Genomic DNA, 15,936 nt, shown 5'->3' with positions numbered 1-15,936 from the left:
CCCACCCGCCCGCGGCCGCCGGGGAGCTCGTCCAGCCCCGCGCTCCGCTCGCCCTCCCGCCCGCCGCCCGCGCTCGCCCCGCCACCGCCCGCTCCCGAGCCGGCCCCGCCGCTCTGCGTCCCGGTAAGCCCCCCCACCCTCCTGGGGTCCCCCTCGGGCTCGCGGGGCTCCCTGCCTCCGCTCCGGGCCCAGCCATATCTGGGCAAAATATTCAGCTGTCGCCGCCGCCGCCGCCAAGAGGGACTGAACGTGGCTCCCTCTATAAATAGCTGCCGCCTCGGGTTGCCTCGGGGGCTGGGGAGCTCGGGGGTTGGGGTCTCCAGCCCGGCGCTCCGGCGGCCGACTCTGCGGTTTCGCCGCCCCCCGCGCGCGACCCTGGACCTCCGCGCCGCGCCGCGCTCGGGAACGCCAAGAGCGCCAGGAGCGCGGGCCCTGGAAGAGCAGCGCCGAGGGCCGGGGTCCTGGCGGGGCGCGTTTCCCCACAGCCTGCTGGCCTCCCGGCGCCCGAGGGCGCTCTGCAGGGCACAGGTGCCTCCCCGATCCCCGCACCCGGCGCGGCCTCCTCCGCCCGCCGAGGCTGGGGGCGTACGCGCTCCGGGGACGCCGAGCCCGGGTTCGCGCTGCGCCCGCCGGTGACAGGAAAAGTTTCCCAAACTGCGGGAGATGGCAAGGTTTAAAGCACCGCCACACGCGCGTGGCGGCCAGGGCGAGTGGGAAAGAGCCGGGAGGCAGGAGCCCCTCGCTGCCCGAAACTCTTGGGGCAGCTTTGGCAGCCCCCTCCTCTCTCTGAACCCCGTTTTTTCCATTGGTAGGGCGAGGCTAGGCTCCTGCGGTGGAGCTGGGGACCCCGGCGGTGGGAGACTCAGAATGTGCTCCTGACCGCCCGCGCTCCCCGCACCTGTTCAGCCTGGATGCACATCGGAGGTGGCAGAAATCAAAGTCTTTGGTGGTGGCAGAAATAGTGTCTTTAGTGGCTCCCCCAACTTGGGTCGTATCTTGGGATCCGCTAGGGCGCTCAGAATAGCCTGGTCGGTGCACCCCCCAAGAAGTACACCCGTGGGATGCTTACGGGCATCTCCCGGCTCAGTAGCCAGCATCTCTTGGCAAAACACTCAGTGATCCCCACAATTTTAGATCAAATGAACTGGACAGAGCAAGGGGTTCTCCTCCAGCGTTCCCTGGCCTCAGTTTTTACTGTCTGTGTGGTATGTCGTGCCCTTGGAGCCACGCAGTCCCATTCTGTCCTCCACTGCCATTAGTCCTGCAGTGGCAGCCCCTTTACAGTGCTTGCTCTCACCCTCTGAGACTCTTGAAGACCACCTGGACCAACCTTTCCTGGGTCCGAACCGCAAAACCGGACTCTAAAGACCCCATCTTTCTCCTCAGGGGACAGTCATTTCGTTGTCCCTGAAGGGCCTCCGTGTCCCCTGCTCAAGGTCACACTTCTGAACTCAAGGTCTGCAATCTCCGCCCACCTTTCCGTCTCTTTTGGACCCTTCCTCCCTGCGTAGGCAGGTCTTGGGACTCTCTGAGCCCCCATCATTTCCCCTCATTTGTAACAGGCTGCTGTTTTTCCGCTTGCTCAGGCCACAGCGCTATGTCCTGAAGTTTCCGTTTCGTTTCCCTTTATTATATTATGTTTTCTCTAAACCACCTCCAAGCCTCACAGCTAAAAGAATTAAGGGGAAATGAAGCCAAATAGTAATGTTCCCATCAATTCAAGCCACACCACACACAGGCAGAGTAAAGGCAAAGAACACTGTCACTTTGTTGTATTATCTTTAGTGAGTCAATCTTACAAACACACGTCTTAGACAGTCATTGGCCCTTGAGTTCCTAGCAGCCTAAGTCCTCTAAAAATAGCCTCCACCCCACCTTATCAGGGTCTCACACCTTCTCCCTCCCCCTGAGCAGGGTGGCTTCCTGCTGCTTAGGAACACAGAAAACAGGGAGTGGGTAGTGACAACTCTGAGTAATGGATGCAGGGCTGGCCATGAGGTCAGGCCCCTGGCTCCAGTCCCAGCTCTGCAGCCCACCAGAGTGACCTTGAGCAATGAGGGGTGGACAAGATGGTCTCCAGTGTACTTGGACTCCTGAGGGCTCAGAGTCTCCCTTGGGAGACCTCTAGCATGGGGAAAGTGAAGTGCCAGGGCATCCATCCTGTGCAGAGAAGGTGGGGGAGGAATGTGCCTAAGGAGAGAGGTGGGTAGTGACAGTTACTGCAGAGAGATAGAGGGTGGCCAGAACTGGGAAGGGGCCCTAAGAATAGGGAGGGGTTATGGCAGAGGATTCAAAAATAGGATCTGCCAGTGGCCCAACCTATATACCCATTGGTTTCTGCCTCTGTTCGAGTGCGGCTGCTGTGGCCATTCAGTGAGATGATGCAGGGAAAGCCCTTGGCCCAGAGCTGGTGGTCTGCAATAGTGTTCAGTGTTAGTGAGGGCAGAAGCAGGAGTCCATGGGAGCACAAGTGGATCTAGCCGCTAGCTCTTTCTAAAAGCTTAGGTGACAAAGGAGGGGAGAGAGAAGGTGGTAGGAGCTAAGGATAGGGCACACAGTGGAGGTAGGTGCTTCTGGGATGAAGAGTGTGATGAGAGGTAGAGGAAAACCCAGGAGAGGGCCAGAGAGTTTAAGAGAATCTAAAGGGGTACCCATGGAGGATTGAGGTCCTTCCTTAATGGTTCCGCAAATGGCCTTCAACCCTCGGAACCAGGCTAAGCAGAACTGAGTAAAATGCAGCAAGCCCTTGTTCAAGCCCCTGGGTCCTTTGGCAGACTTCAGTATCTGCAAAGCAGGGCAGTGACAGGCCATGAAGGGTGATTTGACCCTGCCTAGGGCCCTTATGACCTTGGCTTGCTTATTTTCTGAAATGACATCATCTATTGATGACATGACTCCTGCTGAGCCCAGTCATAATGGCCTCTTCCAGTCAATGTTTTGATTTTTCAGTCTTACTAATGGACCAGCCAGCCTGCCAACATTTCTACAGAGGCCAGTTCACTCTCCCTTCAAGCCAGAACACCAAGGAGATCAATTATTTGGCTGCTAGGAGACATTATCAGTTTAAAGCCACAAACAGACCTGTTTGTATGGAATACCAGGAATTAGAAAGCCCAATGCTGAGCCCATTTCTTTCCTCTGTTTTTTGTTGTTGTTGTTGTTGTTGCTGTTGTTTTTGTAAAATCCTCTTGGTTGATAAGATGGGCCCTGACTCTCATTGCTCTTAATGATAGATGGTAAGAATGAGCTCATTGGAGTCAGCTTAGGATATGGTCTGGAAGATTTTCTTGGTGTTAGGAGGTACTGGGTCCTTGTCTGATCAGAAAAACTGAACTCAAGCATTTCTTTTGTTTCTCCTTCTCTAATGTCTTTTTACAAAGAACAGGACACTATCACACCAGAGGAGGAGAGAAGAAGGAGACAGGTCCCACCCATGTCCCTATCTCATTTCATTTTCCCAGGGTTCCCAGGCCCAGTTGCCCCTCACTCTGGAGCTAATAGGGTGGTGGCCCCTAGGGCTGTTCTACAGATGACTGATGGGTAGTGGGCTGTGAGTGCTGGCATTTGCCCCCATGCTCAAAGGAGCAAGGGAAGCAGAAACACTCTTGTTCTCACTCAGCCTTCTTCTTGGACTTAATCTTTCTGCCTGTCTCTTCTTTGTTGGTGCCTCTCCTATCCCTACACTCTTCCCATCCTCCCCCTCACAATCTCATTCACTTCCATGGCCCCAACCATCCCACAACTCCCAAGTTCTTGTGTCTTTCCTGGGCCGCTTTCCTCACCCCTAAGCATCTGTGCCAATAGCACATCCCAAAGGCACTTCAATCCCAACAGTCCCAGACTCTGGCTCTCTTCCTGGTCCTCCTCCTGTGTCTCCATTTTAGTTACAAGTAATGCCATCCACGCTGGCACCAAGCCAGAAGCAAGCCTCCCTTCCTTTCACCACCCCCGTCATGGGGCCACCCAGTCCTGTCAACTCTACTTTCTGTAATATCTCATATCCATTTCTATCCCCACAGCCACCACCCCAGTCAAGGACTTTCTCATCACTTCCCCAAGATATTGTTGGAGTCTCTTCAAATCTCTCCTGCCATGCTGGTGTTAGAAGAGCCTTGTGAAATAGAGCTATGGCTGTGTCAATGTTCCCCTTTCAGGGACTCCCCATTTCCTACTAGATAAAGACCAGATCCCTTAGCACCAACAAGATCTGGCCCCAAAGTACTTTGAAACCATCACTAGGCACTCCTCAAATTCTGTGTACCTTCTGATCATGGCACAAGTATGCTATGTCTTCATGCCTCCCTGCCTCCGTCCTTCTGCCTAGAATGCTTTTTCCCCCTTCTCAGCCCATGAACTTACAATAATTCTTAAAAGCCACACTCCTCAGTATCTCATCTGTGCTCTCACTGTGCCCTCAAAGCACCTGCCACAGTTTGCTCTAACTGGAACCTTCCAACAGCATCTCTGTCTTTGGCAGTCTGGAAGCATCTTGAGAGCAGGATTGGTGCTTTATTTATTTCTACTACCCTGGGTGTCCACTCAAAGCTCAGTGCTTTAGGTTTTAGTAAATGGCTGACCATTGAATGAATACATAATGTATAAAGAATAAGCACATAGAGCTTCACACAACACCAACCAGTATTTACCACTAGTTTTCCCATCCACCAGACAATTAGCTTCACTGGGGAGAGCAGAGACCACTCCTGATCTCCCTACCAACTCTGGACCCCTATTGATCCCACCATAGTAAAGGGCTGGCGAATCAATCCATGATCTCATTTGAAACTTTCTCCCTTGCAGTAATCCTGTGAGCGAGAAACAGCAGGTTAGTATTACCTCTTTTTTGTAATTTAACCGTGGACCTAGTAAGAATTGCTCCAGATCATCCATCCCACCGAAGTGTGTATTCCAGAAACCCGAAGTGCTCTTCAGGGCTTGATAAATTTGCGAAGTGAGAGTCTTTGTGCTCCATGCCAACGCTTTCTCTGTCTTCACTGTACATTTCGATCAGTTGGGTCTTTTCATAAATGTAGATTCTGGTTCAATAGGCGTAAGATGGGACTTGGGATTCTGAATTTCTAATGAGCTCCATGTGAGATATGTTTATTAGATAATAAGTCTAATAGTTCCTAATATGCTCTAATGAAATAAACTGATGCTGATCCTGCATCCACAGCCAACCAGAAGCACCAAGGTAAGTGTTGGTTGTCACAGTGTTTTCCCTGGCTGTTACGTTTAAGATTGGGCCTTATAAAAACAAAAGCATTTGAGCCCTGGCTCAAAATTAGGAGCTCTTTCTAGTCAGCACACCATTTACAAGTTTGGTATCTATGAGCATAGGATGAGTGCCTGGCCAGTGCTAGGCAGGGGTTGGGGAGATCGTCAGTCTCCTGAGAACCTGAGAGTACAAATTTGAAGAAGATGAGGAGGATGGATGCATGAAGATGAACTTCCTCCATGCAAACTCCAGAAGATTTAAACATTTGGACTGGATGGCAGTGCTGCATGCATTTGTGTCTGCATTTTTTATTGCATTCCACTTGCCCCTTAAAAAGGGTCTGAGATGGCTTAAAATAAATCTAAACAGGCAATGTAACCGGTAAGCACAGATAAATCTAAAGGCAGGGCAGAAACCTTGAAGACTAGGATCATGAAACTCTCTGACGATCTGGTTAGTGCTACAGACCCAGGGAAAATGAAGCTATCCATCCATGCAACAGTTCTCATACCATTTCAGTAGGTTTAGGAATCCCCCAGAAGCCCCTTCAAAAGCACGGGTTATAAGAACACCCGCACAGAGAGCAAAGGAGGCCCGTGTCCTGACTGAAGATGGCAACTGTATTTGCACACCCAGATCAAGTTCTGAGATGAATCCTGGTGACCAAGAGGAGAAGGGAAATAAGATGAGCTGGAGGACTCTTCCTGACTGATAGAAGAGAGAATCTTCCAGGGCACAGAAATGTTTTCTGAACCTTCATTCTCAGTATATTGTCTTGCTAGGACACTAGAGGAGCTTTGAGAAAGAGCTAGACAGTACCAGCAGTTTAGGAAGTTTAACATAGTGGTTGAGAACATGGACTGTGGAGACCATCTCCTTCTTCCAGGAGGAGATTGTGTCGTAGCAGGTAATCTTTACCGCTCCAGGCCTTAGTCTTTCCATCTATAAGGTAGGTTGTTATGGGTATTAAATTCGTTATATGTAAAATGCTTAGGACAGTAATAGGGATGTTGTGAGTACACGGAAGTGTGAGTTATTATGCTCAGGAAAGCCACCTGCAGCAGTGGGGTCAAGTTCAGTCAAATTGTCTGCCTCGATTCCAATCGACTACCACTTGCTAGATTTATGACCTTGCTCAGTATACTGGATTAATGTTCCCCAAAAGTCATGTCTACCTGGTGTCTCAGAATGGAGTGTTACTTGGAACAGGGTCCTTCCAGGTGTCATTAGTTAAGATGAGGTCAACCTGCATTAGGGTGGGTCCTAAATCCAATAACTGGTGTCCTTATAAAAAGAACAGTGGACATACTCAGAGAAGAAGGTTTGTGATGATGGAGTCAGAGACTGGAATGAAGCAGAGACAAGCTAAGGACTGCTAGGGATTTTGAGCAGCCACCAGAAGGGAGAGAGGCACAGGGAAGAATCTCCTTCCCCGAATTTTCCCAGAAGGAGCCAGTCCTATGGCACCTCAAGTTCTGATTTCTGGCTTTCTGAACTAAGGCAGGAAACACTTCTGTTGTGTTGAGCACCCAGTTTGTGGTCATTTGTTATAGCAGTCCAAGAAAACTGACATAGTTAGGTTACCCATTTCTCTGCCCTGAAGTTTCTTTATCTATAAGTGAAGGTGATACCAGTCCTTCCTTCGAAGTTATTAGGACTGCATGGAGTAATCCCTGGAATAAGCTTAGTTTTGTACTTGGTATGCATTCAGTACAGAACAGTACTCGCAAGACTGAGGATGGAGCTCAGTGACAGAGTGCTTGCCTAGCATGTGCAAGGCCCTGGGCTCCATCCCCAATACTGCAGGAGAAAGAAGAGAAGAAAGAGGAGTGGGTGAGTGAAGCGGAGTGGATGCTTGCCATGGGGACAATGACAGCCTCAGGAGGGTGTCAACAGTATTCCATTGGATGTCTTTACTATAATTTATTTACCCAGTATCCTGTTAATGAACTTTTATGGGTTTTCCAGGGTTTAGGGTGATGTAGATTATAATGAGAAATTTTGTGCAGATATTTTTGTAGACTCAGTGAGTAAACTAAGGTGAATTCCTAGAAGTGGAATTGCTGAGTCAGCGGGTGTGTGCACTTTGATAGCTAGGGCTCCCATTGCCTTGAAGGAGGGCACACCAATGTCCTCTCCTGTTGCGTGAGGGTGCTGACCTTCATGTTGTGAACACTGGCAATGCTTGGGACTTTCCACCTTGGTCAGTTGGGCAGATGAGTACTGATGCTTCAGTTCTTGCTTCTCTAGAATGATGAGTTTTACCTATAAAGATGTTTATTAGTCATTTGGATTTCTTTTTATGTGACTTGCCTATTCCTTTCCTCTTCCCTCTTCTGGGCTGTTCTATTTTTGTTATTTGTTGTTGTAAGAACTCTATCTATTAAGAAAATTAGCCTTTTGCTCAATGTGCAGCAGATATATTTTTCCCTGATTTGTTATTTGCCTTTGACATTGTTCATGCTAATTTTCATATTGGTTTTTCAGAAAATACAAACACATGCTTCAGAAACTCTGCCTTCTGTGATCACCTGCTACGAGGCAAGGTGATAAAGTTTATATTTGTAAAACAGAGAATGAGGAGAAGAGTGAGCTCCACAAGCTTTTCTACAAGTTCAATTTTATTCCACAAGTGCTTTTGACTTATAGCTGTCAAATCCAGCAATAATACTAGTCACTCATTCATTCAACAAACAACACCTGAGAGGTACAGGGCTTCGCGTAGGCTCCTGGGAGACAGAGTTGGTTGCCCTCAAGTGTGCGTGCGTGGGGCAGGGGCTGCCGTAAGGCAGTGCAGCATTTCCCACAGAGCTCTGCTGCCTTTCCTGTTTGTATAATGGTATCTGCTTTCCTGGAACCCCGTGGAAATGGTGTGGAGGAAGATGAAGTGGATCACATTGAATCCGGAGACAGCCAAGGTGACTTGAACCGGGGAAGCTGTGAGGGCAGGGAAAGGGCCCCAGTCTGCTCTTTCCCAGCATGATTGGGGGCAGGTGGACAGGAGACTTTCAGAACCCTTTCCTGGAACCCTGATGCTTACAGTGATTCGTGTGGTAACTCAGACATCATGATGACCCCAAGAGGTGCAAAATAAAGTGGTGTGGGGGTGGGGGTGTGTGTGGGTGTGTGCACCCTTTTCTAATTTAAACCATTTGACAGCTCTGCTTTACCTGGGGACCTTGGAGGCTCAGTATACTCTGGGTTGGGCCTTGCAGCAGCTGCAGAAAGTGACTGTCAAACACTATGTTTAGTGTCCCTGCTGTTTTAGAAGGTGCTTTCCTGTGTGACTCAGAGAGTGAACTCAGCCAGGGAAAATAAAAGCAGACAAGACCGAAAACAAGCATTTTAACCATAGCCAAGCCTCCCCCGTTCGTTCATTGCTCCAAACACATCTTTCACAATAGAACCAGGCCTTAATCTCATCATCTCCCCCACCAACCACCATCAATAGAGACATCAGGTCTTTCTGGAAGACCTCCAATAGCTTTCTCCCAAAAGAAAGCACCACTGGTAATTTCCAGATGCTGGAAATAACCTAATGTCCATTAACAGTGGAGTAAATAAATCAGTTATAGTATATTTGTTGAATGCTATTCAACAGTGAAAAAAGAACAAACTTGCTCCACGCCACGTGGTGGGTGAATCTCACAGCTAGAATGCTGAGTGAAAGACCAGGCCCTGGAGTGTACCCACTGTACACTTCGATTTATATAATGTTCAAAACCAGCCTGTGGTTTTAAGTCAGAATAGTAGGTTGTTTGAGAGAGATTGACTAGGAAGGGGTATAAGATAGCCTTCTGGGGAGTGGAAATGTCCTGTATTGTCACCTGAGTGTTTACATAGATACGTATATGAGAAAATCAGTCCGCTCTACACGCAGCACTCATATGGGAATATGTATAATATGTGTCTTACTTAAGAAGAAAAAAATCAGCAGCACAAATCTGAAAGGTCCCTACCCTTGTCTGGGTCACTGTACTTTTTACTAATGCATCTGAGATCTCAACACCCCACACTGCTGATTTATGATGGGCGGGTGGTCACTGCAGAACCCTGTCTTCCTCATGGCTTCTCAGCCATGTCCATCGTCCAGGTCTTGCCGGGTTGGCTCATTGGACTGGAGACCTCACGGGATGGAGGGAAAGGGAAAGAAACCAGTAATCTGAGCTGTGCCATTCATATCTCATGTCTCCTTCCGGGAACACGCAGTTCGTGCCATGCTCTCACGTTGCAAAGCACTGTAGGTAGGATCTCAGAAGCACTCAGTACTGCGTGTCTAGGGCTGCTATCAGTCAGGGCTGGGGCAGGATAAATCCAGGTCTGCAGGAGCCCGGGTCCCAGAGGGCTCTCATCTGTAACAGGGGTGGTAGATGAAGAAATGACATTGTAACACTTCCCTGGGGATCTCCCTCTTATCTTCTCAACTTCATTATAAGCTTCCTGAGAGCTAAGGTCTTTTTTTTTCATTTGTGTCTCTCCCACAAAGAATGCCCTAAACATAGTGGTTGATTAGTAAATACTCACCTAATGAATTAGGTTGTGGAAACTGAAATCCAGAGAAATACTCAGGGGCTCAAGGTCACACAGCCAGTCTTCCACCCAAGTTGGGATTTGTGATGGGCCCCAAATTCCTCATGCTCCCTGTACATAGTCAAGGGTCCCAGCTTCTCAATACCTCTTGGAACTGGAGGTTGCAGTGGGTTGGAAGACACTGGAGGAAAAGGAGCATCGCAGGTGTGAGAAGGCTATGTGTGGTTCTGAGACCTTCAGGATGTGTCCTGGGAATAGGGCTGAGAATGGGCTCCATACCTGTTCAGGTGCACAAAACCCTGCTCTCTGAAGGACTTAGTTCTGGGCTGAATGCTCTGTAGTCACTGTCTTGAAATTCCTGATAATCTCATCTTTGAATTTGTAGTTTTAAGTGAAGTCCCAGTGAACAGTGGAGCAGTGCCTGGACTTAGAAGCTCAGCTCATATGGGGCCCCACTTGCTGCTGCCTCTCTGCTTCCAGGGATGGCCTGGAACTGGCTTCCAGTTCCCTTGCCCCTGGACCCCCAGGCCCTTCCTACTCACTCTGTACACACACCCTCATCCTCTCGCCACCTCCCTGGTGCATTCAGCAGAAATGCTGCAGGAGGAACCTCTTCTTCATCATAACCCAGGTCCCAAGTGTCTCTGACAGAGGTGCCAGTACCTTTGGTGTGCAACTTCTAGGCCAGGACACTGGGGAGAGGGCATGAAGGACTGTGTTAGGGCAGGGACCAACCAGGAGGAGAAATGCCCAGATAACTCCTGGCAGGAGAGGGAAACTGGCCTTCTTGTGCATGCTCTGAGTTGCAGTACAAGGACACCTGTGTGCATTGTGACATTAAATAATAACTGAGGAAGCCTATGACAGCTCAACAGAGAGAGATGAAAGGAAAAAGTTTATATTTTGGTATCTTTCATGGCACTTTCCTTCCTTTTAAACAAAGGGCACCACGGTTTTGTTTTGCACTGAACCCTGCAAGGTGGCTTACCTTGGAGAGTTTTGCAACAAGCAGGTGAGGAGCTGGGTCACCTTATGCAAGGAAAATGAGAAGACAGGGAATTTGGACTTTACACAGCTAGAAGAACTTGATCCTTTCCCTGCCTTCCTCCTCTCCTCTCTTCTGTCTGCACCCCATCACAGGTGACAACATGCCCGGGGACATGAAACTGCCTTTCTAACGGAGGTTGTTTTTATAAGCTGTGAAGATCTCTGCACATTGGAGTAGTGGTTATTGGCACAATGGTCATGTCATGTTTTATGACCTTGATCTCAATCTTCAGCCTTGATGAAGCTCCCCCAAATTTCCATTGCCCACTTGTCTACCTCTTCCCTACTCAGTTGAGTGCTGGTTGCTTCCTTTCTTTGCTGGCTGCTGACCTAGGGTAGGACTCACCTGTCTTCTGCTCGCAGGGGTCTGTATCCCAAACTGACAGTTCACCTCAACCTGCAATAATTACACCCTTCCTCCAAACCAGGGCAGGGCTGGGTGCTGAGATGTGGAGCTGTCAGATGTAACTGTGGCCCTCATTGGCTCCACCTCTGATAGGCAGAGGAAACACCACCTCCATGGGCCACTGTGGAGCTGTGCAGGAAGAGAGGTCTGGAAACCTGAGTGAGGAACTGTGCTCTGCGGCTTCCTAAGACTGGAGGACACAAAGGTGGGAGAGGGTATTCCAGACTGCTGATCATCGTCAGAGCAACCTTGGACTGAAATCTCTGGGAAGTTGGGGGACAGGTGGTCTGGAAAGCTGGAAGAGAAAGGTCAATAGTGGGATTAGAATCTGGGGAGGTCCAGTGGCCACCAGGTCTTGATGGTGTCAAACTCTAGGTGAGCATTCATTCTTTGTCATAATGGAAGCTGCTGGATGCAGTTTGCAGCTGGGTTGCTGCATGAGGATAATTCTCACTGAGATCATCTGGAGGCTGTGTTGGATGTGAATGGAAAGAAAAGAAAGCTGAGGCAGAGGGACAGGCCAAGGGCTGTTATAACAACATAGGTTAAAAAGAGCAAGTACCATGACAAGGAAGAAGAGGGACAGAAGAAAGGACATCCTCTTAAAGACAGAGGATTTCAGTGACACAAAGACACCAAGTGTACGATTCCTCTCCTGTGAGCTACAGAGTAATCAAATTCACAGAGACAGGAAGAGAATGGTGGTTACTAGTGGCTGGGGAGAGAGTGAATGGGGGTTAGTGTTTAATGGGTGTAGAGTTTCAGTTGGGGTAGATAAAAGAATTCCAGATGTGAACGGTGGTGATGGTCGCACAATGAGAATGTACTCAATGCTGTAGAACTATATACACTTAAAAATGATTAAGGGGTGGGGGCTGAGCTCTGTGGGTGCATTGAGCATGCACAAGGCTCTGAGTTCCATTCCCAGCATGGGAAAAAAGTTGAATTTTTTATGTGATGTATATTTTACCACAATTGAGAGAAAGAGAGAAAGAGTAGTTATGGGGATCAATAGAGCTGGGGGAGCGGGGGGAAGGGGTCTAGGTGCCTATCCTGGGTGACTGATAGGCAGCAAAGGTGCTGGAAATCAAGTGAGGAGATGGTGATTGCGGGATGGTGATGAGGGATATTACCCAGGGCTGGCAGCATGGGACCTGAGGGCCTCCTGGGCTCAGGAAGGGGGCTAGGCTGAAGAGAAACTATCTGACAGTCATCATCACCTAATTGCTGGTGACATACCCACAGGGGAGCAAATGAGGAGAGAGAGGTGGGTGGAGCACGGAGGAGCAGGAGACTCAGCAGGAGGGGGTAGAGAGGAAGGAGGGTAGCCAAGACTTTGAGCTCTTGTAGTTTGGCTTTGAGGAGCATGGGCTCATTCAAGGTGCCTCGATACAGTGATGGGGTGTGAGGAGAGGGTGGACCTTGTAAGGATGTTGGGGACAGGGATCTCGTAGGAATCTGATTTGAGCCACAGCCCGCCAGGCCTGAGGAAGCAGGGGCCTGGCCACCTGGGAACCCAGCCTTCTCCCTCTTTCTCAGGTTGTGTGAACTGTCCACCTCACAAGATTTCTTGCTCCGTCACCATGTCACTTCCTGCATAGCCTCAGTTTCCACATGCTTTTTTTCATGGTCACACAGCTTCTTTTCACAGCCCTCCCAGCTCTCCCTGCCATGGCCCCGTTCTCTCCATATGTTCCAGGTCAAGACTGTTAGGGGCTGAATTGTGTCCCCTCTCCCCCCAAATACCCACCTGTGAAAATTACCTTATATGGAAATAGAGTCTTTTCAGATCATCAACTTAAGGTGATGTTATTAAGGTATCCATAATCCAATATGACTCATGTCCTTACAAAAGGAAAAATCTGGGCTGGGGGCGTGACTCAAGTTGTAGAGCATGTACCTAGCAAGTGTGTGAGGCTCTGAGTTCAAACTCCAGTACTGAGAGAGAGACAGAAAAGAAAGAAAGAAAGAAAGAGAAAGAAAGAAGGAAAGAAAGAAAATTCCAACTCAGACACATATAGGGGAGACTATGTATAATACAGGGAGAAAGTCAACTACAAGCCAAGGAATGCCTGAGTCTACTGGAGCGAGGAGAGAGGCCAGCAGGAACTCCCTGCCTACACCACCTTGATCTTGATCTGGGACTTCCAGTCTCCAGACCTGAGAGGCAATACATTTCTGTTTAAGCCATTCAGTTTGTGCTACTTTGTTAGGGAGGTCCTAGGAAGCTAACACAAATGCTGAGAACTAAAGGAGCTCATTTGCCCAACTCTCCTCCCCCTCCTCCTTCTCCTTTTTCCTTCTTCTGCCCTAGGCCATTGGCCACCCAACCAATTGACTTCCCTTGAGTCAGGCACCCACTCTGTCCAATCAGCAGAGATGTGAAGGTGGTCATGGGAAATAAAGCATGGCTGTCTGAGAGGTGCACCTTGAAGCAGGGTAACAGGGAGACAGCTGTAATGGGAGTGACAGGGACATTGTAGGTACTTTTGTGTTCCTGAAGCTAAGGGAACAGAGATTCTGAAAGAGGGAATCAACTGCATTGTTCTAAGATGCAGGATTGAGTGCTGAGGTGTCACCACATAAAAACACTTTAGCCAAAGTGTCTGCGTATGAAGGATCAATTTTGTAAACCAGCCTTTTTTTGTCTGTCTTCAAGATGTTCGCTGGCTGGATTAAGAAGGTGGCATGACTGGAAAATACTCAGTTGAACTTGTGACTCAGCTCTTCCTGAACTCCGGAAAGTGTAGTCATAAATTAAGACGATGCCTCTTTTGTGCCTCCTTCCCAAGTGTCCCCACACAGTGGATGCTGGCATTGCCAGAATGACTGACCTCCGTGAAAGATATAAAAGAGCCTTTGGTATCCTTGCGTTCGTTCTGCAGCTTCCCCAATGAATGGCCTCAGCCTTCACCTACTAAAAGTAGAGGTTTACTTTTGGGCATAGCTAGTAAATTCCATTTTTTTTTTTATATTTAGCTGAGGCTTAAAGCTTCTGCTGTGGAGAAGTAGGGGAACTGGATGGGCTATGAGTATAACAGACCCCAGATTTGGAAGATTTAAGTTTGTAAGTATGTTTTTAAGTTGATTGAGCTACCCCTTTTCTCTTTCTCACTGACTTTTACTCAGAACCCACAGCCATTCTGCTCCAAGAAGGCCATGCTGGCATCCTCTGTAGCTTCATCTCACCCTTTCTGCCTGTCCTACCCCCTGGGACTTCCAGTCCCCCCTCCCTCCACCCCGGTCCAATCTTTCTACATCAAAGACATTAAACAGAGGATCTGAGAAGAGAAGGGACTTGTTAAGGAAAGCTCCAAGGATGCTACATCAGGACCCAGGTGTGCTCACATGGCACCTCTGGGCTAGGCACAGGGCAAATAAGGCATAAGCTCCCACTGGGGAACTTACAGTCTGATGACAATATGGGGCCAAGGGTGGGAAGGTGGAGGCTCCAGCAGCCTCATTCTAATGGCTGGCACTAGTTGAGCCCGCATGGACTGTGCCCAGGCCTCAGGCTGTGCCCATAAATGCTTGCTGATAATTAGTCCTCACGACATCCTCTAGGGTGAGTACTGTTAGCTTCCGACTATTCAGACAAAGAAGCCAGTCCAGTAATTTTCAATTTTTAATTTGATCCATAGAATCCTTTTTTCAAGAGAAATCTTATATGGAACCGCAAATAAACACATCGGGTAAAATCAGGCCTGAGCTCCCCACTTTGCCTTAACCCACTGCAGGCACTTTCTCATGTCTCCTCTGGCACAGTCCAAAAAAGCCACCATGTGACAGCTCATCTGTGGGGTTTCAGATGAGCAAACAGAAGGCCCAGAGAATGGAAGGGACACAGTGAGGGTCACTCAAGGAGTTGCCATTACAATTAGCACTCCAACCAAAGTCCTGGGAGTGTCAGGCCTGTGAGACACCTTCCTTCACTAGGAAATAGAAGCCTTCTATTAACTGTTGTAAAACACAACTCTTCCAAGCCATATTTTCAGACCCAGCTTGTAATGGACTCTTAGCTTACTGGTTTTACCTCCCTCCCACCCTGTCTCCTCCCCACCTCCAGTTTCTCAGGGCACCAGCCCCAGGAGGGGAGTCCTGTTTTATAGAAACCGTCTATGTGAGCCAACTGGCTGTGTGTGGCTTGAAGCTGATTTAAGAAATGCCTCAACACTCCCTAATAGTCACAGGACACTTGAAATTAGAAAGGGCATTTTAAATCCTATGAAAAAGAGATTTGGAATCCTGCAGCACCTTGGGGTGCATACGTGGTATAGTAACTTTCCTGGGTGCAACAAGACAAGACTTCAGGAACTTTGATGATTGTCACCTCAGGGTGACATCCTTTGAGGACAGCCTGTTGCCTGACCCCACACTTCTCTTTCAGCAGGCCCCATAGTTTGAACCTGTTTCTCTCTTCTGGGTCTGTTTCCAGCTCCTTCTGCCCAGCTGGCTTTGATACGGAATCCTCTGTCCCTATTCTCTTGGCCTGGCTTGTCTTTGATTATATTTCTAAGGTTTTGACTGCAGATCAATCAAGAAAAGGAGTCAACTGGAAAAGATAACAAGCATGGGAAGCTTCTAGGGTTTCAAAACTGCCTGACTTCACCAGAGCCATGTCCTGGTCCCGTCCCTACAACATCCTTTCTTGTGTGGCTCTGAGTGGCTCACTGACGTGACCCAGAGGTGACTCTAAGACTGTTTTCCAAACTTCGTTTCATGAGATTCCCATGTT

General features: G+C 48.9%; 1 protein-coding gene across 1 annotated transcript in view; it reads left to right on the top strand.

Annotated features, from left to right (window-relative positions):
* Nucleotides 1-15,936, top strand: part of Tmod1 (tropomodulin 1) — a 79,586-nt gene continuing 63,650 nt past the window's right edge. Inside the window, exon 1 of the mRNA XM_020158594.2 lies at nucleotides 1-123. The gene's annotated coding sequence lies outside the window, so the exon portion shown is untranslated. The remainder of the gene's footprint in view (nucleotides 124-15,936) is intronic.

Source organism: Castor canadensis, chromosome 13, assembly GCF_047511655.1.
Source record: "Castor canadensis chromosome 13, mCasCan1.hap1v2, whole genome shotgun sequence".
NCBI lineage: Eukaryota > Metazoa > Chordata > Mammalia > Rodentia > Castoridae > Castor > Castor canadensis.
This window is presented reverse-complemented; position numbering and strand designations above follow the sequence as displayed.